The sequence below is a fragment of the Pelobates fuscus genome, chromosome 4 (genome assembly GCF_036172605.1).
Source record: "Pelobates fuscus isolate aPelFus1 chromosome 4, aPelFus1.pri, whole genome shotgun sequence".
Classification (NCBI taxonomy): domain Eukaryota; kingdom Metazoa; phylum Chordata; class Amphibia; order Anura; family Pelobatidae; genus Pelobates; species Pelobates fuscus.
The window spans coordinates 21,406,053-21,429,487 of record NC_086320.1 but is presented as its reverse complement, the minus strand read 5'-3'; the positions used below and the strand labels follow the sequence as shown (position 1 = coordinate 21,429,487).

The 23,435-nt window shown below is 39.4% G+C and overlaps 23 non-coding genes across 23 annotated transcripts; all 23 read right to left on the bottom strand.

Moving 5' to 3' along the window:
* Positions 1-128: 128 nt before the first annotated feature.
* TRNAY-GUA (transfer RNA tyrosine (anticodon GUA)) lies at positions 129-217 on the bottom strand. Its single transcript is given in 2 exon segments — positions 129-164; positions 181-217. It is a non-coding gene; the product is annotated as a tRNA-Tyr (tRNA).
* A 2,476-nt stretch (positions 218-2,693) lies between these two features.
* TRNAY-GUA (transfer RNA tyrosine (anticodon GUA)) lies at positions 2,694-2,782 on the bottom strand. Its single transcript is given in 2 exon segments — positions 2,694-2,729; positions 2,746-2,782. It is a non-coding gene; the product is annotated as a tRNA-Tyr (tRNA).
* A 666-nt stretch (positions 2,783-3,448) lies between these two features.
* On the bottom strand, positions 3,449-3,537 carry TRNAY-GUA (transfer RNA tyrosine (anticodon GUA)). The gene is given in 2 exon segments: positions 3,449-3,484; positions 3,501-3,537. It is a non-coding gene; the product is annotated as a tRNA-Tyr (tRNA).
* A 666-nt stretch (positions 3,538-4,203) lies between these two features.
* Positions 4,204-4,292, bottom strand: TRNAY-GUA (transfer RNA tyrosine (anticodon GUA)). Its single transcript is given in 2 exon segments — positions 4,204-4,239; positions 4,256-4,292. It is a non-coding gene; the product is annotated as a tRNA-Tyr (tRNA).
* Positions 4,293-6,232: 1,940 nt separating this feature from the next.
* Positions 6,233-6,321, bottom strand: TRNAY-GUA (transfer RNA tyrosine (anticodon GUA)). The gene is given in 2 exon segments: positions 6,233-6,268; positions 6,285-6,321. It is a non-coding gene; the product is annotated as a tRNA-Tyr (tRNA).
* Positions 6,322-8,801: 2,480 nt separating this feature from the next.
* Positions 8,802-8,890, bottom strand: TRNAY-GUA (transfer RNA tyrosine (anticodon GUA)). Its single transcript is given in 2 exon segments — positions 8,802-8,837; positions 8,854-8,890. It is a non-coding gene; the product is annotated as a tRNA-Tyr (tRNA).
* Positions 8,891-9,556: 666 nt separating this feature from the next.
* On the bottom strand, positions 9,557-9,645 carry TRNAY-GUA (transfer RNA tyrosine (anticodon GUA)). The gene is given in 2 exon segments: positions 9,557-9,592; positions 9,609-9,645. It is a non-coding gene; the product is annotated as a tRNA-Tyr (tRNA).
* A 666-nt stretch (positions 9,646-10,311) lies between these two features.
* Positions 10,312-10,400, bottom strand: TRNAY-GUA (transfer RNA tyrosine (anticodon GUA)). Its single transcript is given in 2 exon segments — positions 10,312-10,347; positions 10,364-10,400. It is a non-coding gene; the product is annotated as a tRNA-Tyr (tRNA).
* A 666-nt stretch (positions 10,401-11,066) lies between these two features.
* TRNAY-GUA (transfer RNA tyrosine (anticodon GUA)) lies at positions 11,067-11,155 on the bottom strand. The gene is given in 2 exon segments: positions 11,067-11,102; positions 11,119-11,155. It is a non-coding gene; the product is annotated as a tRNA-Tyr (tRNA).
* Positions 11,156-11,821: 666 nt separating this feature from the next.
* On the bottom strand, positions 11,822-11,910 carry TRNAY-GUA (transfer RNA tyrosine (anticodon GUA)). The gene is given in 2 exon segments: positions 11,822-11,857; positions 11,874-11,910. It is a non-coding gene; the product is annotated as a tRNA-Tyr (tRNA).
* Positions 11,911-12,576: 666 nt separating this feature from the next.
* Positions 12,577-12,665, bottom strand: TRNAY-GUA (transfer RNA tyrosine (anticodon GUA)). Its single transcript is given in 2 exon segments — positions 12,577-12,612; positions 12,629-12,665. It is a non-coding gene; the product is annotated as a tRNA-Tyr (tRNA).
* Positions 12,666-13,331: 666 nt separating this feature from the next.
* TRNAY-GUA (transfer RNA tyrosine (anticodon GUA)) lies at positions 13,332-13,420 on the bottom strand. Its single transcript is given in 2 exon segments — positions 13,332-13,367; positions 13,384-13,420. It is a non-coding gene; the product is annotated as a tRNA-Tyr (tRNA).
* Positions 13,421-14,086: 666 nt separating this feature from the next.
* Positions 14,087-14,175, bottom strand: TRNAY-GUA (transfer RNA tyrosine (anticodon GUA)). The gene is given in 2 exon segments: positions 14,087-14,122; positions 14,139-14,175. It is a non-coding gene; the product is annotated as a tRNA-Tyr (tRNA).
* Positions 14,176-14,841: 666 nt separating this feature from the next.
* Positions 14,842-14,930, bottom strand: TRNAY-GUA (transfer RNA tyrosine (anticodon GUA)). Its single transcript is given in 2 exon segments — positions 14,842-14,877; positions 14,894-14,930. It is a non-coding gene; the product is annotated as a tRNA-Tyr (tRNA).
* Positions 14,931-15,596: 666 nt separating this feature from the next.
* Positions 15,597-15,685, bottom strand: TRNAY-GUA (transfer RNA tyrosine (anticodon GUA)). Its single transcript is given in 2 exon segments — positions 15,597-15,632; positions 15,649-15,685. It is a non-coding gene; the product is annotated as a tRNA-Tyr (tRNA).
* Positions 15,686-16,356: 671 nt separating this feature from the next.
* Positions 16,357-16,429, bottom strand: TRNAA-AGC (transfer RNA alanine (anticodon AGC)). Its single transcript has one exon. It is a non-coding gene; the product is annotated as a tRNA-Ala (tRNA).
* A 462-nt stretch (positions 16,430-16,891) lies between these two features.
* Positions 16,892-16,980, bottom strand: TRNAY-GUA (transfer RNA tyrosine (anticodon GUA)). Its single transcript is given in 2 exon segments — positions 16,892-16,927; positions 16,944-16,980. It is a non-coding gene; the product is annotated as a tRNA-Tyr (tRNA).
* A 666-nt stretch (positions 16,981-17,646) lies between these two features.
* On the bottom strand, positions 17,647-17,735 carry TRNAY-GUA (transfer RNA tyrosine (anticodon GUA)). The gene is given in 2 exon segments: positions 17,647-17,682; positions 17,699-17,735. It is a non-coding gene; the product is annotated as a tRNA-Tyr (tRNA).
* Positions 17,736-18,941: 1,206 nt separating this feature from the next.
* On the bottom strand, positions 18,942-19,030 carry TRNAY-GUA (transfer RNA tyrosine (anticodon GUA)). The gene is given in 2 exon segments: positions 18,942-18,977; positions 18,994-19,030. It is a non-coding gene; the product is annotated as a tRNA-Tyr (tRNA).
* A 666-nt stretch (positions 19,031-19,696) lies between these two features.
* On the bottom strand, positions 19,697-19,785 carry TRNAY-GUA (transfer RNA tyrosine (anticodon GUA)). Its single transcript is given in 2 exon segments — positions 19,697-19,732; positions 19,749-19,785. It is a non-coding gene; the product is annotated as a tRNA-Tyr (tRNA).
* Positions 19,786-20,451: 666 nt separating this feature from the next.
* Positions 20,452-20,540, bottom strand: TRNAY-GUA (transfer RNA tyrosine (anticodon GUA)). The gene is given in 2 exon segments: positions 20,452-20,487; positions 20,504-20,540. It is a non-coding gene; the product is annotated as a tRNA-Tyr (tRNA).
* A 1,211-nt stretch (positions 20,541-21,751) lies between these two features.
* Positions 21,752-21,824, bottom strand: TRNAA-AGC (transfer RNA alanine (anticodon AGC)). The gene has a single exon. It is a non-coding gene; the product is annotated as a tRNA-Ala (tRNA).
* Positions 21,825-23,041: 1,217 nt separating this feature from the next.
* Positions 23,042-23,130, bottom strand: TRNAY-GUA (transfer RNA tyrosine (anticodon GUA)). Its single transcript is given in 2 exon segments — positions 23,042-23,077; positions 23,094-23,130. It is a non-coding gene; the product is annotated as a tRNA-Tyr (tRNA).
* Between the last annotated feature and the right edge of the window lie 305 nt (positions 23,131-23,435).

The window sequence follows — 23,435 nt, the reverse complement described above, 5'->3', positions numbered from 1 at the left end:
GACAGATGCAAAACTCCGTTAAGCACATGGCAGTAAAAAGACAGTAAAATACACAAGGTTACATTTATTACATAAAATACAGACATGCAACATACAGTCCTCTGCTCTACAAGAGAGAAAAACAAATGTCCTTCGAGCCGGAATTGAACCAGCGACCTAAGGATTGCTATCATATACCAACTACAGTCCTCCGCTCTACCAGCTGAGCTATCGAAGGTAATTCGTGAGTTCACTCAATGTCAAAGTAGGACATTTTTGAAGAATCAGGTAAGCAGTTAAACATTTTGCAACATGCTGCTGTGGCAATGACATCCAGGTAAACAAAAAGTTCAACTAAGCACCCTTCATTTAAAAAAAGAAGCATCGATCCCGCTACCTCTCACATGCTAAGCGAGCACTCTACCATTTGAGCTAATCCCCCACTATTCCGCTCCCATCTTTTGTAATGGCACCCTGGGCATAAAGGGGTGCCATTACAAAATGGGTAATGTAATTATCACAAGCAGAGAAATACAGTTTTTCCACATTATTCATAACTTTAAAAGTATGCATCACATTCACATAAAACTTACATTTTCAGAATCAGCATACTCCAAATACAAACATACGTCAAAATCATACAAATTGGTCCAGTGGTTCAAAAGATAGATCGTAGTCCTTTGTGACCAAATGAAGCATGGCTTTTCTGCCCAAAACCAGTTCCACAGAGTCTTCTATCCTGGAGATAATTGGGAAGTAATCCAATTATCTCCAAGGACAGATGCAAAACTCCATTAAGCACATGGCAGTAAAAAGACAGTAAAATACACAAGGTTACATTTATTACATAAAATACATGCAACATACAGTCTAAGCACCCTTCATTTAAAAGAAGAAGAAGCCACTGGCGAATGCGGGCATCGATCCCGCTACCTCTCACATGCTAAGCGAGCGCTCTACCATTTGAGCTAATCCCCCACTTTTCCGCACTCATCTTTTGTAATGGCACCCTGGGCATAAAGGGGTGCCATTACAAAATGGGTAATGTAATTATCACAAGCAGAGAAATACAGTTTTTCCACATTATTCTTAACTTTAAAAGTATGCATCACATTCACATAAAACTTACATTTTCAGAATCAGCATACTCCAAATACAAACATAGGTCAGAATCATACAAATTGGTCCAGTGGTTCAAAAGATAGATCCTAGTCCTTTGTGACCAAATGAAGCATGGCTTTTCTGCCCAAAACCAGTTCCACAGAGTCTTCTATCCTGGAGATAATTGGGAAGTAATCCAATTATCTCCAAGGACAGATGCAAAACTCCATTAAGCACATGGCAGTAAAAAGACAGTAAAATACACAAGGTTACATTTATTACATAAAATACAGACATGCAACATACAGTCCTCTGCTCTACAAGAGAGAAAAGCAAATGTCCTTCGAGCCGGAATTGAACCAGCCACCTAAGGATTGCTATCATATACCAACTACAGTCCTCCGCTCTACCAGCTGAGCTATCGAAGGTAATTCGTGAGTTCACTCAATGTCAAAGTAGGACATTTTTGAAGAATCAGGTAAGCAGTTAAACATTTTGCAACATGCTGCTGTGGCAATGACATCCAGGTAAACAAAAAGTTCAACTAAGCACCCTTCATTTAAAAGAAGAAGCATCGATCCCGCTACCTCTCACATGCTAAGCGAGCACTCTACCATTTGAGCTAATCCCCCACTATTCCGCTCTCATCTTTTGTAATGGCACCCTGGGCATAAAGGGGTGCCATTACAAAATGGGTAATGTAATTATCACAAGCAGAGAAATACAGTTTTTCCACATTATTCATAACTTTAAAAGTATGCATCACATTCACATAAAACTTACATTTTCAGAATCAGCATACTCCAAATACAAATTGGTCCAGTGGTTCAAAAGATAGATCGTAGTCCTTTGTGAACAAATGAAGCATGGCTTTTCTGCCCAAAACCAGTTCCACAGAGTCTTCTATCCTGGAGATAATTGAGAAGTAATCCAATTATCTCCAAGGACAGATGCAAAACTCCATTAAGCACATGGCAGTAAAAAGACAGTAAAATACACAAGGTTACATTTATTACATAAAATACAGACATGCAACATACAGTCTAAGCACCCTTCATTTAAAAGAAGAAGAAGCCACTGGAGAATGCGGGCATCGATCCCGCTACCTCTCACATGCTAAGCGAGCGCTCTACCATTTGAGCTAATCCCCCACTTTTCCGCACTCATCTTTTGTAATGGCACCCTGGGCATAAAGGGGTGCCATTACAAAATGGGTAATGTAATTATCACAAGCAGAGAAATACAGTTTTTCCACATTATTCATAACTTTAAAAGTATGCATCACATTCACATAAAACTTACATTTTCAGAATCAGCATACTCCAAATACAAACATAGGTCAGAATCATACAAATTGGTCCAGTGGTTCAAAAGATAGATCGTAGTCCTTTGTGACCAAATGAAGCATGGCTTTTCTGCCCAAAACCAGTTCCACAGAGTCTTCTATCCTGGAGATAATTGGGAAGTAATCCAATTATCTCCAAGGACAGATGCAAAACTCCATTAAGCACATGGCAGTAAAAAGACAGTAAAATACACAAGGTTACATTTATTACATAAAATACAGACATGCAACATACAGTCCTCTGCTCTACAAGAGAGAAAAGCAAATGTCCTTCGAGCCGGAATCGAACCAGCGACCTAAGGATTGCTATCATATACCAACTACAGTCCTCCGCTCTACCAGCTGAGCTATCGAAGGTAATTCGTGAGTTCACTCAATGTCAAAGTAGGACATTTTTGAAGAATCAGGTAAGCAGTTAAACATTTTGCAACATGCTGCTGTGGCAATGACATCCAGGTAAACAAAAAGTTCAACTAAGCACCCTTCATTTAAAAGAAAAAGCATCGATCCCGCTACCTCTCACATGCTAAGCGAGCACTCTACCATTTGAGCTAATCCCCCACTATTCCGCTCTCATCTTTTGTAATGGCACCCTGGGCATAAAGGGGTGCCATTACAAAATGGGTAATGTAATTATCACAAGCAGAGAAATACAGTTTTTCCACATTATTCATAACTTTAAAAGTATGCATCACATTCACATAAAACTTACATTTTCAGAATCAGCATACTCCAAATACAAACATACGTCAAAATCATACAAATTGGTCCAGTGGTTCAAAAGATAGATCGTAGTCCTTTGTGACCAAATGAAGCATGGCTTTTCTGCCCAAAACCAGTTCCACAGAGTCTTCTATCCTGGAGATAATTGGGAAGTAATCCAATTATCTCCAAGGACAGATGCAAAACTCCATTAAGCACATGGCAGTAAAAAGACAGTAAAATACACAAGGTTACATTTATTACATAAAATACAGACATGCAACATACAGTCCTCTGCTCTACAAGAGAGAAAAGCAAATGTCCTTCGAGCCGGAATTGAACCAGCGACCTAAGGATTGCTATCATATACCAACTACAGTCCTCCGCTCTACCAGCTGAGCTATCGAAGGTAATTCGTGAGTTCACTCAATGTCAAAGTAGGACATTTTTGAAGAATCAGGTAAGCAGTTAAACATTTTGCAACATGCGGCTGTGGCAATGACATCCAGGTAAACAAAAAGTTCAACTAAACACCCTTCATTTAAAAGAAGAAGCATCGATCCCGCTACCTCTCACATGCTAAGCGAGCACTCTACCATTTGAGCTAATCCCCCACTATTCCGCTCTCATCTTTTGTAATGGCACCCTGGGCATAAAGGGGTGCCATTACAAAATGGGTAATGTAATTATCACAAGCAGAGAAATACAGTTTTTCCACATTATTCATAACTTTAAAAGTATGCATCACATTCACATAAAACTTACATTTTCAGAATCAGCATACTCCAAATACAAACATAGGTCAGAATCATACAAATTGGTCCAGTGGTTCAAAAGATAGATCGTAGTCCTTTGTGACCAAATGAAGCATGGCTTTTCTGCCCAAAACCAGTTCCACAGAGTCTTCTATCCTGGAGATAATTGGGAAGTAATCCAATTATCTCCAAGGACAGATGCAAAACTCCGTTAAGCACATGGCAGTAAAAAGACAGTAAAATACACAAGGTTACATTTATTACATAAAATACAGACATGCAACATACAGTCCTCTGCTCTACAAGAGAGAAAAACAAATGTCCTTCGAGCCGGAATTGAACCAGCGACCTAAGGATTGCTATCATATACCAACTACAGTCCTCCGCTCTACCAGCTGAGCTATCGAAGGTAATTTGTGAGTTCACTCAATGTCAAAGTAGGACATTTTTGAAGAATCAGGTAAGCAGTTAAACATTTTGCAACATGCTGCTGTGGCAATGACATCCAGGTAAACAAAAAGTTCAACTAAGCACCCTTCATTTAAAAGAAGAAGCATCGATCCCGCTACCTCTCACATGCTAAGCGAGCACTCTACCATTTGAGCTAATCCCCCACTATTCCGCTCTCATCTTTTGTAATGGCACCCTGGGCATAAAGGGGTGCCATTACAAAATGGGTAATGTAATTATCACAAGCAGAGAAATACAGTTTTTCCACATTATTCATAACTTTAAAAGTATGCATCACATTCACATAAAACTTACATTTTCAGAATCAGCATACTCCAAATACAAACATAGGTCAGAATCATACAAATTGGTTCAGTGGTTCAAAAGATAGATCGTAGTCCTTTGTGACCAAATGAAGCATGGCTTTTCTGCCCAAAACCAGTTCCACAGAGTCTTCTATCCTGGAGATAATTGGGAAGTAATCCAATTATCTCCAAGGACAGATGCAAAACTCCATTAAGCACATGGCAGTAAAAAGACAGTAAAATACACAAGGTTACATTTATTACATAAAATACAGACATGCAACATACAGTCTAAGCACCCTTCATTTAAAAGAAGAAGAAGCCACTGGCGAATGCGGGCATCGATCCCGCTACCTCTCACATGCTAAGCGAGCGCTCTACCATTTGAGCTAATCCCCCACTTTTCCGCACTCATCTTTTGTAATGGCACCCTGGGCATAAAGGGGTGCCATTACAAAATGGGTAATGTAATTATCACAAGCAGAGAAATACAGTTTTTCCACATTATTCTTAACTTTAAAAGTATGCATCACATTCACATAAAACTTACATTTTCAGAATCAGCATACTCCAAATACAAACATAGGTCAGAATCATACAAATTGGTCCAGTGGTTCAAAAGATAGATCGTAGTCCTTTGTGACCAAATGAAGCATGGCTTTTCTGCCCAAAACCAGTTCCACAGAGTCTTCTATCCTGGAGATAATTGGGAAGTAATCCAATTATCTCCAAGGACAGATGCAAAACTCCATTAAGCACATGGCAGTAAAAAGACAGTAAAATACACAAGGTTACATTTATTACATAAAATACAGACATGCAACATACAGTCCTCTGCTCTACAAGAGAGAAAAGCAAAGGTCCTTCGAGCCGGAATTGAACCAGCCACCTAAGGATTGCTATCATATACCAACTACAGTCCTCCGCTCTACCAGCTGAGCTATCGAAGGTAATTCGTGAGTTCACTCAATGTCAAAGTAGGACATTTTTGAAGAATCAGGTAAGCAGTTAAACATTTTGCAACATGCTGCTGTGGCAATGACATCCAGGTAAACAAAAAGTTCAACTAAGCACCCTTCATTTAAAAGAAGAAGCATCGATCCCGCTACCTCTCACATGCTAATCGAGCACTCTACCATTTGAGCTAATCCCCCACTATTCCGCTCTCATCTTTTGTAATGGCACCCTGGGCATAAAGGGGTGCCATTACAAAATGGGTAATGTAATTATCACAAGCAGAGAAATACAGTTTTTCCACATTATTCATAACTTTAAAAGTATGCATCACATTCACATAAAACTTACATTTTCAGAATCAGCATACTCCAAATACAAATTGGTCCAGTGGTTCAAAAGATAGATCGTAGTCCTTTGTGACCAAATGAAGCATGGCTTTTCTGCCCAAAACCAGTTCCACAGAGTCTTCTATCCTGGAGATAATTGGGAAGTAATCCAATTATCTCCAAGGACAGATGCAAAACTCCATTAAGCACATGGCAGTAAAAAGACAGTAAAATACACAAGGTTACATTTATTACATAAAATACAGACATGCAACATACAGTCCTCTGCTCTACAAGAGAGAAAAGCAAACGTCCTTCGAGCCGGAATTGAACCAGCGACCTAAGGATTGCTATCATATACCAACTACAGTCCTCCGCTCTACCAGCTGAGCTATCGAAGGTAATTCGTGAGTTCACTCAATGTCAAAGTAGGACATTTTTGAAGAATCAGGTAAGCAGTTAAACATTTTGCAACATGCTGCTGTGGCAATGACATCCAGGTAAACAAAAAGTTCAACTAAGCACCCTTCATTTAAAAGAAGAAGCATCGATCCCGCTACCTCTCACATGCTAAGCGAGCACTCTACCATTTGAGCTAATCCCCCACTATTCCGCTCTCATCTTTTGTAATGGCACCCTGGGCATAAAGGGGTGCCATTACAAAATGGGTAATGTAATTATCACAAGCAGAGAAATACAGTTTTTCCACATTATTCATAACTTTAAAAGTATGCATCACATTCACATAAAACTTACATTTTCAGAATCAGCATACTCCAAATACAAACATAGGTCAGAATCATACAAATTGGTCCAGTGGTTCAAAAGATAGATCGTAGTCCTTTGTGACCAAATGAAGCATGGCTTTTCTGCCCAAAACCAGTTCCACAGAGTCTTCTATCCTGGAGATAATTGGGAAGTAATCCAATTATCTCCAAGGACAGATGCAAAACTCCATTAAGCACATGGCAGTAAAAAGACAGTAAAATACACAAGGTTACATTTATTACATAAAATACAGACATGCAACATACAGTCTAAGCACCCTTCATTTAAAAGAAGAAGAAGCCACTGGCGAATGCGGGCATCGATCCCGCTACCTCTCACATGCTAAGCGAGCGCTCTACCATTTGAGCTAATCCCCCACTTTTCCGCACTCATCTTTTGTAATGGCACCCTGGGCATAAAGGGGTGCCATTACAAAATGGGTAATGTAATTATCACAAGCAGAGAAATACAGTTTTTCCACATTATTCTTAACTTTAAAAGTATGCATCACATTCACATAAAACTTACATTTTCAGAATCAGCATACTCCAAATACAAACATAGGTCAGAATCATACAAATTGGTCCAGTGGTTCAAAAGATAGATCGTAGTCCTTTGTGACCAAATGAAGCATGGCTTTTCTGCCCAAAACCAGTTCCACAGAGTCTTCTATCCTGGAGATAATTGGGAAGTAATCCAATTATCTCCAAGGACAGATGCAAAACTCCATTAAGCACATGGCAGTAAAAAGACAGTAAAATACACAAGGTTACATTTATTACATAAAATACAGACATGCAACATACAGTCCTCTGCTCTACAAGAGAGAAAAGCAAAGGTCCTTCGAGCCGGAATTGAACCAGCCACCTAAGGATTGCTATCATATACCAACTACAGTCCTCCGCTCTACCAGCTGAGCTATCGAAGGTAATTCGTGAGTTCACTCAATGTCAAAGTAGGACATTTTTGAAGAATCAGGTAAGCAGTTAAACATTTTGCAACATGCTGCTGTGGCAATGACATCCAGGTAAACAAAAAGTTCAACTAAGCACCCTTCATTTAAAAGAAGAAGCATCGATCCCGCTACCTCTCACATGCTAAGCGAGCACTCTACCATTTGAGCTAATCCCCCACTATTCCGCTCTCATCTTTTGTAATGGCACCCTGGGCATAAAGGGGTGCCATTACAAAATGGGTAATGTAATTATCACAAGCAGAGAAATACAGTTTTTCCACATTATTCATAACTTTAAAAGTATGCATCACATTCACATAAAACTTACATTTTCAGAATCAGCATACTCCAAATACAAATTGGTCCAGTGGTTCAAAAGATAGATCGTAGTCCTTTGTGAACAAATGAAGCATGGCTTTTCTGCCCAAAACCAGTTCCACAGAGTCTTCTATCCTGGAGATAATTGAGAAGTAATCCAATTATCTCCAAGGACAGATGCAAAACTCCATTAAGCACATGGCAGTAAAAAGACAGTAAAATACACAAGGTTACATTTATTACATAAAATACAGACATGCAACATACAGTCTAAGCACCCTTCATTTAAAAGAAGAAGAAGCCACTGGAGAATGCGGGCATCGATCCCGCTACCTCTCACATGCTAAGCGAGCGCTCTACCATTTGAGCTAATCCCCCACTTTTCCGCACTCATCTTTTGTAATGGCACCCTGGGCATAAAGGGGTGCCATTACAAAATGGGTAATGTAATTATCACAAGCAGAGAAATACAGTTTTTCCACATTATTCATAACTTTAAAAGTATGCATCACATTCACATAAAACTTACATTTTCAGAATCAGCATACTCCAAATACAAACATAGGTCAGAATCATACAAATTGGTCCAGTGGTTCAAAAGATAGATCGTAGTCCTTTGTGACCAAATGAAGCATGGCTTTTCTGCCCAAAACCAGTTCCACAGAGTCTTCTATCCTGGAGATAATTGGGAAGTAATCCAATTATCTCCAAGGACAGATGCAAAACTCCATTAAGCACATGGCAGTAAAAAGACAGTAAAATACACAAGGTTACATTTATTACATAAAATACAGACATGCAACATACAGTCCTCTGCTCTACAAGAGAGAAAAGCAAATGTCCTTCGAGCCGGAATCGAACCAGCGACCTAAGGATTGCTATCATATACCAACTACAGTCCTCCGCTCTACCAGCTGAGCTATCGAAGGTAATTCGTGAGTTCACTCAATGTCAAAGTAGGACATTTTTGAAGAATCAGGTAAGCAGTTAAACATTTTGCAACATGCTGCTGTGGCAATGACATCCAGGTAAACAAAAAGTTCAACTAAGCACCCTTCATTTAAAAGAAAAAGCATCGATCCCGCTACCTCTCACATGCTAAGCGAGCACTCTACCATTTGAGCTAATCCCCCACTATTCCGCTCTCATCTTTTGTAATGGCACCCTGGGCATAAAGGGGTGCCATTACAAAATGGGTAATGTAATTATCACAAGCAGAGAAATACAGTTTTTCCACATTATTCATAACTTTAAAAGTATGCATCACATTCACATAAAACTTACATTTTCAGAATCAGCATACTCCAAATACAAACATACGTCAAAATCATACAAATTGGTCCAGTGGTTCAAAAGATAGATCGTAGTCCTTTGTGACCAAATGAAGCATGGCTTTTCTGCCCAAAACCAGTTCCACAGAGTCTTCTATCCTGGAGATAATTGGGAAGTAATCCAATTATCTCCAAGGACAGATGCAAAACTCCATTAAGCACATGGCAGTAAAAAGACAGTAAAATACACAAGGTTACATTTATTACATAAAATACAGACATGCAACATACAGTCCTCTGCTCTACAAGAGAGAAAAGCAAATGTCCTTCGAGCCGGAATTGAACCAGCGACCTAAGGATTGCTATCATATACCAACTACAGTCCTCCGCTCTACCAGCTGAGCTATCGAAGGTAATTCGTGAGTTCACTCAATGTCAAAGTAGGACATTTTTGAAGAATCAGGTAAGCAGTTAAACATTTTGCAACATGCTGCTGTGGCAATGACATCCAGGTAAACAAAAAGTTCAACTAAGCACCCTTCATTTAAAAGAAGAAGCATCGATCCCGCTACCTCTCACATGCTAAGCGAGCACTCTACCATTTGAGCTAATCCCCCACTATTCCGCTCTCATCTTTTGTAATGGCACCCTGGGCATAAAGGGGTGCCATTACAAAATGGGTAATGTAATTATCACAAGCAGAGAAATACAGTTTTTCCACATTATTCATAACTTTAAAAGTATGCATCACATTCACATAAAACTTACATTTTCAGAATCAGCATACTCCAAATACAAACATAGGTCAGAATCATACAAATTGGTCCAGTGGTTCAAAAGATAGATCGTAGTCCTTTGTGACCAAATGAAGCATGGCTTTTCTGCCCAAAACCAGTTCCACAGAGTCTTCTATCCTGGAGATAATTGGGAAGTAATCCAATTATCTCCAAGGACAGATGCAAAACTCCGTTAAGCACATGGCAGTAAAAAGACAGTAAAATACACAAGGTTACATTTATTACATAAAATACAGACATGCAACATACAGTCCTCTGCTCTACAAGAGAGAAAAACAAATGTCCTTCGAGCCGGAATTGAACCAGCGACCTAAGGATTGCTATCATATACCAACTACAGTCCTCCGCTCTACCAGCTGAGCTATCGAAGGTAATTCGTGAGTTCACTCAATGTCAAAGTAGGACATTTTTGAAGAATCAGGTAAGCAGTTAAACATTTTGCAACATGCTGCTGTGGCAATGACATCCAGGTAAACAAAAAGTTCAACTAAGCACCCTTCATTTAAAAGAAGAAGCATCGATCCCGCTACCTCTCACATGCTAAGCGAGCACTCTACCATTTGAGCTAATCCCCCACTTTTCCGCACTCATCTTTTGTAATGGCACCCTGGGCATAAAGGGGTGCCATTACAAAATGGGTAATGTAATTATCACAAGCAGAGAAATACAGTTTTTCCACATTATTCATAACTTTAAAAGTATGCATCACATTCACATAAAACTTACATTTTCAGAATCAGCATACTCCAAATACAAACATAGGTCAGAATCATACAAATTGGTCCAGTGGTTCAAAAGATAGATCGTAGTCCTTTGTGACCAAATGAAGCATGGCTTTTCTGCCCAAAACCAGTTCCACAGAGTCTTCTATCCTGGAGATAATTGGGAAGTAATCCAATTATCTCCAAGGACAGATGCAAAACTCCATTAAGCACATGGCAGTAAAAAGACAGTAAAATACACAAGGTTACATTTATTACATAAAATACAGACATGCAACATACAGTCCTCTGCTCTACAAGAGAGAAAAGCAAATGTCCTTCGAGCCGGAATCGAACCAGCGACCTAAGGATTGCTATCATATACCAACTACAGTCCTCCGCTCTACCAGCTGAGCTATCGAAGGTAATTCGTGAGTTCACTCAATGTCAAAGTAGGACATTTTTGAAGAATCAGGTAAGCAGTTAAACATTTTGCAACATGCTGCTGTGGCAATGACATCCAGGTAAACAAAAAGTTCAACTAAGCACCCTTCATTTAAAAGAAAAAGCATCGATCCCGCTACCTCTCACATGCTAAGCGAGCACTCTACCATTTGAGCTAATCCCCCACTATTCCGCTCTCATCTTTTGTAATGGCACCCTGGGCATAAAGGGGTGCCATTACAAAATGGGTAATGTAATTATCACAAGCAGAGAAATACAGTTTTTCCACATTATTCATAACTTTAAAAGTATGCATCACATTCACATAAAACTTACATTTTCAGAATCAGCATACTCCAAATACAAACATACGTCAAAATCATACAAATTGGTCCAGTGGTTCAAAAGATAGATCGTAGTCCTTTGTGACCAAATGAAGCATGGCTTTTCTGCCCAAAACCAGTTCCACAGAGTCTTCTATCCTGGAGATAATTGGGAAGTAATCCAATTATCTCCAAGGACAGATGCAAAACTCCATTAAGCACATGGCAGTAAAAAGACAGTAAAATACACAAGGTTACATTTATTACATAAAATACAGACATGCAACATACAGTCCTCTGCTCTACAAGAGAGAAAAGCAAATGTCCTTCGAGCCGGAATTGAACCAGCGACCTAAGGATTGCTATCATATACCAACTACAGTCCTCCGCTCTACCAGCTGAGCTATCGAAGGTAATTCGTGAGTTCACTCAATGTCAAAGTAGGACATTTTTGAAGAATCAGGTAAGCAGTTAAACATTTTGCAACATGCTGCTGTGGCAATGACATCCAGGTAAACAAAAAGTTCAACTAAGCACCCTTCATTTAAAAGAAGAAGCATCGATCCCGCTACCTCTCACATGCTAAGCGAGCACTCTACCATTTGAGCTAATCCCCCACTATTCCGCTCTCATCTTTTGTAATGGCACCCTGGGCATAAAGGGGTGCCATTACAAAATGGGTAATGTAATTATCACAAGCAGAGAAATACAGTTTTTCCACATTATTCATAACTTTAAAAGTATGCATCACATTCACATAAAACTTACATTTTCAGAATCAGCATACTCCAAATACAAACATAGGTCAGAATCATACAAATTGGTCCAGTGGTTCAAAAGATAGATCGTAGTCCTTTGTGACCAAATGAAGCATGGCTTTTCTGCCCAAAACCAGTTCCACAGAGTCTTCTATCCTGGAGATAATTGGGAAGTAATCCAATTATCTCCAAGGACAGATGCAAAACTCCATTAAGCACATGGCAGTAAAAAGACAGTAAAATACACAAGGTTACATTTATTACATAAAATACAGACATGCAACATACAGTCCTCTGCTCTACAAGAGAGAAAAGCAAATGTCCTTCGAGCCGGAATTGAACCAGCGACCTAAGGATTGCTATCATATACCAACTACAGTCCTCCGCTCTACCAGCTGAGCTATCGAAGGTAATTCGTGAGTTCACTCAATGTCAAAGTAGGACATTTTTGAAGAATCAGGTAAGCAGTTAAACATTTTGCAACATGCTGCTGTGGCAATGACATCCAGGTAAACAAAAAGTTCAACTAAGCACCCTTCATTTAAAAGAAGAAGCATCGATCCCGCTACCTCTCACATGCTAAGCGAGCACTCTACCATTTGAGCTAATCCCCCACTATTCCGCTCTCATCTTTTGTAATGGCACCCTGGGCATAAAGGGGTGCCATTACAAAATGGGTAATGTAATTATCACAAGCAGAGAAATACAGTTTTTCCACATTATTCATAACTTTAAAAGTATGCATCACATTCACATAAAACTTACATTTTCAGAATCAGCATACTCCAAATACAAACATAGGTCAGAATCATACAAATTGGTCCAGTGGTTCAAAAGATAGATCGTAGTCCTTTGTGACCAAATGAAGCATGGCTTTTCTGCCCAAAACCAGTTCCACAGAGTCTTCTATCCTGGAGATAATTGGGAAGTAATCCAATTATCTCCAAGGACAGATGCAAAACTCCGTTAAGCACATGGCAGTAAAAAGACAGTAAAATACACAAGGTTACATTTATTACATAAAATACAGACATGCAACATACAGTCCTCTGCTCTACAAGAGAGAAAAACAAATGTCCTTCGAGCCGGAATTGAACCAGCGACCTAAGGATTGCTATCATATACCAACTACAGTCCTCCGCTCTACCAGCTGAGCTATCGAAGGTAATTCGTGAGTTCACTCAATGTCAAAGTAGGACATTTTTGAAGAATCAGGTAAGCAGTTAAACATTTTGCAACATGCTGCTGTGGCAATGACATCCAGGTAAACAAAAAGTTCAACTAAGCACCCTTCATTTAAAAGAAGAAGCATCGATCCCGCTACCTCTCACATGCTAAGCGAGCACTCTACCATTTGAGCTAATCCCCCACTTTTCCGCACTCATCTTTTGTAATGGCACCCTGGGCATAAAGGGGTGCCATTACAAAATGGGTAATGTAATTATCACAAGCAGAGAAATACAGTTTTTCCACATTATTCATAACTTTAAAAGTATGCATCACATTCACATAAAACTTACATTTTCAGAATCAGCATACTCCAAATACAAACATAGGTCAGAATCATACAAATTGGTCCAGTGGTTCAAAAGATAGATCGTAGTCCTTTGTGACCAAATGAAGCATGGCTTTTCTGCCCAAAACCAGTTCCACAGAGTCTTCTATCCTGGAGATAATTGGGAAGTAATCCAATTATCTCCAAGGACAGATGCAAAACTCCATTAAGCACATGGCAGTAAAAAGACAGTAAAATACACAAGGTTACATTTATTACATAAAATACAGACATGCAACATACAGTCCTCTGCTCTACAAGAGAGAAAAGCAAATGTCCTTCGAGCCGGAATCGAACCAGCGACCTAAGGATTGCTATCATATACCAACTACAGTCCTCCGCTCTACCAGCTGAGCTATCGAAGGTAATTCGTGAGTTCACTCAATGTCAAAGTAGGACATTTTTGAAGAATCAGGTAAGCAGTTAAACATTTTGCAACATGCTGCTGTGGCAATGACATCCAGGTAAACAAAAAGTTCAACTAAGCACCCTTCATTTAAAAGAAAAAGCATCGATCCCGCTACCTCTCACATGCTAAGCGAGCACTCTACCATTTGAGCTAATCCCCCACTATTCCGCTCTCATCTTTTGTAATGGCACCCTGGGCATAAAGGGGTGCCATTACAAAATGGGTAATGTAATTATCACAAGCAGAGAAATACAGTTTTTCCACATTATTCATAACTTTAAAAGTATGCATCACATTCACATAAAACTTACATTTTCAGAATCAGCATACTCCAAATACAAACATACGTCAAAATCATACAAATTGGTCCAGTGGTTCAAAAGATAGATCGTAGTCCTTTGTGACCAAATGAAGCATGGCTTTTCTGCCCAAAACCAGTTCCACAGAGTCTTCTATCCTGGAGATAATTGGGAAGTAATCCAATTATCTCCAAGGACAGATGCAAAACTCCATTAAGCACATGGCAGTAAAAAGACAGTAAAATACACAAGGTTACATTTATTACATAAAATACAGACATGCAACATACAGTCCTCTGCTCTACAAGAGAGAAAAGCAAATGTCCTTCGAGCCGGAATTGAACCAGCGACCTAAGGATTGCTATCATATACCAACTACAGTCCTCCGCTCTACCAGCTGAGCTATCGAAGGTAATTCGTGAGTTCACTCAATGTCAAAGTAGGACATTTTTGAAGAATCAGGTAAGCAGTTAAACATTTTGCAACATGCTGCTGTGGCAATGACATCCAGGTAAACAAAAAGTTCAACTAAGCACCCTTCATTTAAAAGAAGAAGCATCGATCCCGCTACCTCTCACATGCTAAGCGAGCACTCTACCATTTGAGCTAATCCCCCACTATTCCGCTCTCATCTTTTGTAATGGCACCCTGGGCATAAAGGGGTGCCATTACAAAATGGGTAATGTAATTATCACAAGCAGAGAAATACAGTTTTTCCACATTATTCATAACTTTAAAAGTATGCATCACATTCACATAAAACTTACATTTTCAGAATCAGCATACTCCAAATACAAACATAGGTCAGAATCATACAAATTGGTCCAGTGGTTCAAAAGATAGATCGTAGTCCTTTGTGACCAAATGAAGCATGGCTTTTCTGCCCAAAACCAGTTCCACAGAGTCTTCTATCCTGGAGATAATTGGGAAGTAATCCAATTATCTCCAAGGACAGATGCAAAACTCCGTTAAGCACATGGCAGTAAAAAGACAGTAAAATACACAAGGTTACATTTATTACATAAAATACAGACATGCAACATACAGTCCTCTGCTCTACAAGAGAGAAAAACAAATGTCCTTCGAGCCGGAATTGAACCAGCGACCTAAGGATTGCTATCATATACCAACTACAGTCCTCCGCTCTACCAGCTGAGCTATCGAAGGTAATTCGTGAGTTCACTCAATGTCAAAGTAGGACATTTTTGAAGAATCAGGTAAGCAGTTAAACATTTTGCAACATGCTGCTGTGGCAATGACATCCAGGTAAACAAAAAGTTCAACTAAGCACCCTTCATTTAAAAGAAGAAGCATCGATCCCGCTACCTCTCACATGCTAAGCGAGCACTCTACCATTTGAGCTAATCCCCCACTATTCCGCTCTCATCTTTTGTAATGGCACCCTGGGCATAAAGGGGTGCCATTACAAAATGGGTAATGTAATTATCACAAGCAGAGAAATACAGTTTTTCCACATTATTCATAACTTTAAAAGTATGCATCACATTCACATAAAACTTACATTTTCAGAATCAGCTTACTCCAAATACAAACATACGTCAAAATCATACAAATTGGTCCAGTGGTTCAAAAGATAGATCGTAGTCCTTTGTGACCAAATGAAGCATGGCTTTTCTGCCCAAAACCAGTTCCACAGAGTCTTCTATCCTGGAGATAATTGGGAAGTAATCCAATTATCTCCAAGGACAGATGCAAAACTCCATTAAGCACATGGCAGTAAAAAGACAGTAAAATACACAAGGTTACATTTATTACATAAAATACAGACATGCAACATACAGTCTAAGCACCCTTCATTTAAAAGAAGAAGCAGCCACTGGAGAATGCGGGCATCGATCCCGCTACCTCTCACATGCTAAGCGAGCGCTCTACCACTTGAGCTAATCCCCCACTTTTCCGCACTCATCTTTTGTAATGGCACCCTGGGCATAAAGGGGTGCCATTACAAAATGGGTAATGTAATTATCACAAGCAGAGAAATACAGTTTTTCCACATTATTCATAACTTTAAAAGTATGCATCACATTCACATAAAACTTACATTTTCAGAATCAGCATACTCCAAATACAAACATAGGTCAGAATCATACAAATTGGTCCAGTGGTTCAAAAGATAGATCCTAGTCCTTTGTGACCAAATGAAGCATGGCTTTTCTGCCCAAAACCAGTTCCACAGAGTCTTCTATCCTGGAGATAATTGGGAAGTAATCCAATTATCTCCAAGGACAGATGCAAAACTCCATTAAGCACATGGCAGTAAAAAGACAGTAAAATACACAAGGTTACATTTATTACATAAAATACAGACATGCAACATACAGTCCTCTGCTCTACAAGAGAGAAAAGCAAATGTCCTTCGAGCCGGAATCGAACCAGCGACCTAAGGATTGCTATCATATACCAACTACAGTCCTCCGCTCTACCAGCTGAGCTATCGAAGGTAATTCGTGAGTTCACTCAATGTCAAAGTAGGACATTTTTGAAGAATCAGGTAAGCAGTTAAACATTTTGCAACATGCTGCTGTGGCAATGACATCCAGGTAAACAAAAAGTTCAACTAAGCACCCTTCATTTAAAAGAAAAAGCATCGATCCCGCTACCTCTCACATGCTAAGCGAGCACTCTACCATTTGAGCTAATCCCCCACTATTCCACTCTCATCTTTTGTAATGGCACCCTGGGCATAAAGGGGTGCCATTACAAAATGGGTAATGTAATTATCACAAGCAGAGAAATACAGTTTTTCCACATTATTCATAACTTTAAAAGTATGCATCACATTCACATAAAACTTACATTTTCAGAATCAGCATACTCCAAATACAAACATAGGTCAGAATCATACAAATTGGTCCAGTGGTTCAAAAGATAGATCGTAGTCCTTTGTGACCAAATGAAGCATGGCTTTTCTGCCCAAAACCAGTTCCACAGAGTCTTCTATCCTGGAGATAATTGGGAAGTAATCCAATTATCTCCAAGGACAGATGCAAAACTCCGTTAAGCACATGGCAGTAAAAAGACAGTAAAATACACAAGGTTACATTTATTACATAAAATACAGACATGCAACATACAGTCCTCTGCTCTACAAGAGAGAAAAACAAATGTCCTTCGAGCCGGAATTGAACCAGCGACCTAAGGATTGCTATCATATACCAACTACAGTCCTCCGCTCTACCAGCTGAGCTATCGAAGGTAATTCGTGAGTTCACTCAATGTCAAAGTAGGAAATTTTTGAAGAATCAGGTAAGCAGTTAAACATTTTGCAACATGCTGCTGTGGCAATGACATCCAGGTAAACAAAAAGTTCAACTAAGCACCCTTCATTTAAAAGAAGAAGCATCGATCCCGCTACCTCTCACATGCTAAGCGAGCACTCTACCATTTGAGCTAATCCCCCACTATTCCGCTCTCATCTTTTGTAATGGCACCCTGGGCATAAAGGGGTGCCATTACAAAATGGGTAATGTAATTATCACAAGCAGAGAAATACAGTTTTTCCACATTATTCATAACTTTAAAAGTATGCATCACATTCACATAAAACTTACATTTTCAGAATCAGCATACTCCAAATACAAACATAGGTCAGAATCATACAAATTGGTCCAATGGTTCAAAAGATAGATCGTAGTCCTTTGTGACCAAATGAAGCATGGCTTTTCTGCCCAAAACCAGTTCCACAGAGTCTTCTATCCTGGAGATAATTGGGAAGTAATCCAATTATCTCCAAGGACAGATGCAAAACTCCATTAAGCACATGGCAGTAAAAAGACAGTAAAATACACAAGGTTACATTTATTACATAAAATACAGACATGCAACATACAGTCTAAGCACCCTTCATTTAAAAGAAGAAGAAGCCACTGGAGAATGCGGGCATCGATCCCGCTACCTCTCACATGCTAAGCGAGCGCTCTACCATTTTTGCTAATCCCCCACTTTTCCGCACTCATCTTTTGTAATGGCACCCTGGGCATAAAGGGGTGCCATTACAAAATGGGTAATGTAATTATCACAAGCAGAGAAATACAGTTTTTCCACATTATTCATAACTTTAAAAGTATGCATCACATTCACATAAAACTTACATTTTCAGAATCAGCATACTCCAAATACAAACATAGGTCAGAATCATACAAATTGGTCCAGTGGTTCAAAAGATAGATCGTAGTCCTTTGTGACCAAATGAAGCATGGCTTTTCTGCCCAAAACCAGTTCCACAGAGTCTTCTATCCTGGAGATAATTGGGAAGTAATCCAATTATCTCCAAGGACAGATGCAAAACTCCATTAAGCACATGGCAGTAAAAAGACAGTAAAATACACAAGGTTACATTTATTACATAAAATACAGACATGCAACATACAGTCCTCTGCTCTACAAGAGAGAAAAGCAAATGTCCTTCGAGCCGGAATTGAACCAGCGACCTAAGGATTGCTATCATATACCAACTACAGTCCTCCGCTCTACCAGCTGAGCTATCGAAGGTAATTTGTGAGTTCACTCAATGTCAAAGTAGGACATTTTTGAAGAATCAGGTAAGCAGTTAAACATTTTGCAACATGCTGCTGTGGCAATGACATCCAGGTAAACAAAAAGTTCAACTAAGCACCCTTCATTTAAAAGAAGAAGCATCGATCCCGCTACCTCTCACATGCTAAGCGAGCACTCTACCATTTGAGCTAATCCCCCACTATTCCGCTCTCATCTTTTGTAATGGCACCCTGGGCATAAAGGGGTGCCATTACAAAATGGGTAATGTAATTATCACAAGCAGAGAAATACAGTTTTTCCACATTATTCATAACTTTAAAAGTATGCATCACATTCACATAAAACTTACATTTTCAGAATCAGCATACTCCAAATACAAACATACGTCAAAATCATACAAATTGGTCCAGTGGTTCAAAAGATAGATCGTAGTCCTTTGTGACCAAATGAAGCATGGCTTTTCTGCCCAAAACCAGTTCCACAGAGTCTTCTATCCTGGAGATAATTGGGAAGTAATCCAATTATCTCCAAGGACAGATGCAGAACTCCATTAAGCACATGGCAGTAAAAAGACAGTAAAATACACAAGGTTACATTTATTACATAAAATACAGACATGCAACATACAGTCCTCTGCTCTACAAGAGAGAAAAGCAAATGTCCTTCGAGCCGGAATTGAACCAGCGACCTAAGGATTGCTATCATATACCAACTACAGTCCTCCGCTCTACCAGCTGAGCTATCGAAGGTAATTCGTGAGTTCACTCAATGTCAAAGTAGGACATTTTTGAAGAATCAGGTAAGCAGTTAAACATTTTGCAACATGCGGCTGTGGCAATGACATCCAGGTAAACAAAAAGTTCAACTAAACACCCTTCATTTAAAAGAAGAAGCATCGATCCCGCTACCTCTCACATGCTAAGCGAGCACTCTACCATTTGAGCTAATCCCCCACTATTCCGCTCTCATCTTTTGTAATGGCACCCTGGGCATAAAGGGGTGCCATTACAAAATGGGTAATGTAATTATCACAAGCAGAGAAATACAGTTTTTCCACATTATTCATAACTTTAAAAGTATGCATCACATTCACATAAAACTTACATTTTCAGAATCAGCATACTCCAAATACAAACATAGGTCAGAATCATACAAATTGGTCCAGTGGTTCAAAAGATAGATCGTAGTCCTTTGTGACCAAATGAAGCATGGCTTTTCTGCCCAAAACCAGTTCCACAGAGTCTTCTATCCTGGAGATAATTGGGAAGTAATCCAATTATCTCCAAGGACAGATGCAAAACTCCGTTAAGCACATGGCAGTAAAAAGACAGTAAAATACACAAGGTTACATTTATTACATAAAATACAGACATGCAACATACAGTCCTCTGCTCTACAAGAGAGAAAAACAAATGTCCTTCGAGCCGGAATTGAACCAGCGACCTAAGGATTGCTATCATATACCAACTACAGTCCTCCGCTCTACCAGCTGAGCTATCGAAGGTAATTTGTGAGTTCACTCAATGTCAAAGTAGGACATTTTTGAAGAATCAGGTAAGCAGTTAAACATTTTGCAACATGCTGCTGTGGCAATGACATCCAGGTAAACAAAAAGTTCAACTAAGCACCCTTCATTTAAAAGAAGAAGCATCGATCCCGCTACCTCTCACATGCTAAGCGAGCACTCTACCATTTGAGCTAATCCCCCACTATTCCGCTCTCATCTTTTGTAATGGCACCCTGGGCATAAAGGGGTGCCATTACAAAATGGGTAATGTAATTATCACAAGCAGAGAAATACAGTTTTTCCACATTATTCATAACTTTAAAAGTATGCATCACATTCACATAAAACTTACATTTTCAGAATCAGCATACTCCAAATACAAACATAGGTCAGAATCATACAAATTGGTTCAGTGGTTCAAAAGATAGATCGTAGTCCTTTGTGACCAAATGAAGCATGGCTTTTCTGCCCAAAACCAGTTCCACAGAGTCTTCTATCCTGGAGATAATTGGGAAGTAATCCAATTATCTCCAAGGACAGATGCAAAACTCCATTAAGCACATGGCAGTAAAAAGACAGTAAAATACACAAGGTTACATTTATTACATAAAATACAGACATGCAACATACAGTCTAAGCACCCTTCATTTAAAAGAAGAAGAAGCCACTGGCGAATGCGGGCATCGATCCCGCTACCTCTCACATGCTAAGCGAGCGCTCTACCATTTGAGCTAATCCCCCACTTTTCCGCACTCATCTTTTGTAATGGCACCCTGGGCATAAAGGGGTGCCATTACAAAATGGGTAATGTAATTATCACAAGCAGAGAAATACAGTTTTTCCACATTATTCTTAACTTTAAAAGTATGCATCACATTCACATAAAACTTACATTTTCAGAATAAGCATACTCCAAATACAAACATAGGTCAGAATCATACAAATTGGTCCAGTGGTTCAAAAGATAGATCGTAGTCCTTTGTGACCAAATGAAGCATGGCTTTTCTGCCCAAAACCAGTTCCACAGAGTCTTCTATCCTGGAGATAATTGGGAAGTAATCCAATTATCTCCAAGGACAGATGCAAAACTCCATTAAGCACATGGCAGTAAAAAGACAGTAAAATACACAAGGTTACATTTATTACATAAAATACAGACATGCAACATACAGTCTAAGCACCCTTCATTTAAAAGAAGAAGCAGCCACTGGAGAATGCGGGCATCGATCCCGCTACCTCTCACATGCTAAGCGAGCGCTCTACCACTTGAGCTAATCCCCCACTTTTCCGCACTCATCTTTTGTAATGGCACCCTGGGCATAAAGGGGTGCCATTACAAAATGGGTAATGTAATTATCACAAGCAGAGAAATACAGTTTTTCCACATTATTCATAACTTTAAAAGTATGCATCACATTCACATAAAACTTACATTTTCAGAATCAGCATACTCCAAATACAAACATAGGTCAGAATCATACAAATTGGTCCAGTGGTTCAAAAGATAGATCGTAGTCCTTTGTGACCAAATGAAGCATGGCTTTTCTGCCCAAAACCAGTTCCACAGAGTCTTCTATCCTGGAGATAATTGGGAAGTAATCCAATTATCTCCAAGGACAGATGCAAAACTCCATTAAGCACATGGCAGTAAAAAGACAGTAAAATACACAAGGTTACATTTATTACATAAAATACAGACATGCAACATACAGTCCTCTGCTCTACAAGAGAGAAAAGCAAATGTCCTTCGAGCCGGAATCAAACCAGCGACCTAAGGATTGCTATCATATACCAACTACAGACCTCCGCTCTACCAGCTGAGCTATCGAAGGTAATTCGTGAGTTCACTAAATGTCAAAGTAGGACATTATTGAAGAATCAGGTAAGCAGTTAAACATTTTGCAACATGCTGCTGTGGCAATGACATCCAGGTAAACAAAAAGTTCAACTAAGCACCCTTCATTTAAAAGAAAAAGCATCGATCCCGCTACCTCTCACATGCTAAGCGAGCACTCTACCATTTGAGCTAATCCCCCACTATTCCGCTCTCATCTTTTGTAATGGCACCCTGGGCATAAAGGGGTGCCATTACAAAATGGGTAATGCAATTATCACAAGCAGAGAAATACAGTTTTTCCACATTATTCATAACTTTAAAAGTATGCATCACATTCACATAAAACTTACATTTTCAGAATCAGCATACTCCAAATACAAACATACGTCAAAATCATACAAATTGGTCCAGTGGTTCAAAAGATAGATCGTAGTCCTTTGTGACCAAATGAAGCATGGCTTTTCTGCCCAAAACCAGTTCCACAGAGTCTTCTATCCTGGAGATAATTGGGAAGTAATCCAATTATCTCCAAGGACAGATGCAAAACTCCATTAAGCACATGGCAGTAAAAAGACAGTAAAATACACAAGGTTACATTTATTACATAAAATACAGACATGCAACATACAGTCCTCTGCTCTACAAGAGAGAAAAGCAAATGTCCTTCGAGCCGGAATTGAACCAGCGACCTAAGGATTGATATCATATACCAACTACAGTCCTCCGCTCTACCAGCTGAGCTATCGAAGGTAATTCGTGAGTTCACTCAATGTCAAAGTAGGACATTTTTGAAGAATCAGGTAAGCAGTTAAACATTTTGCAACATGCTGCTGTGGCAATGACATCCAGGTAAACAAAAAGTTCAACTAAGCACCCTTCATTTAAAAGAAGAAGCATCGATCCCGCTACCTCTCACATGCTAAGCGAGCACTCTACCATTTGAGCTAATCCCCCACTATTCCGCTCTCATCTTTTGTAATGGCACCCTGGGCATAAAGGGGTGCCATTACAAAATGGGTAATGTAATTATCACAAGCAGAGAAATACAGTTTTTC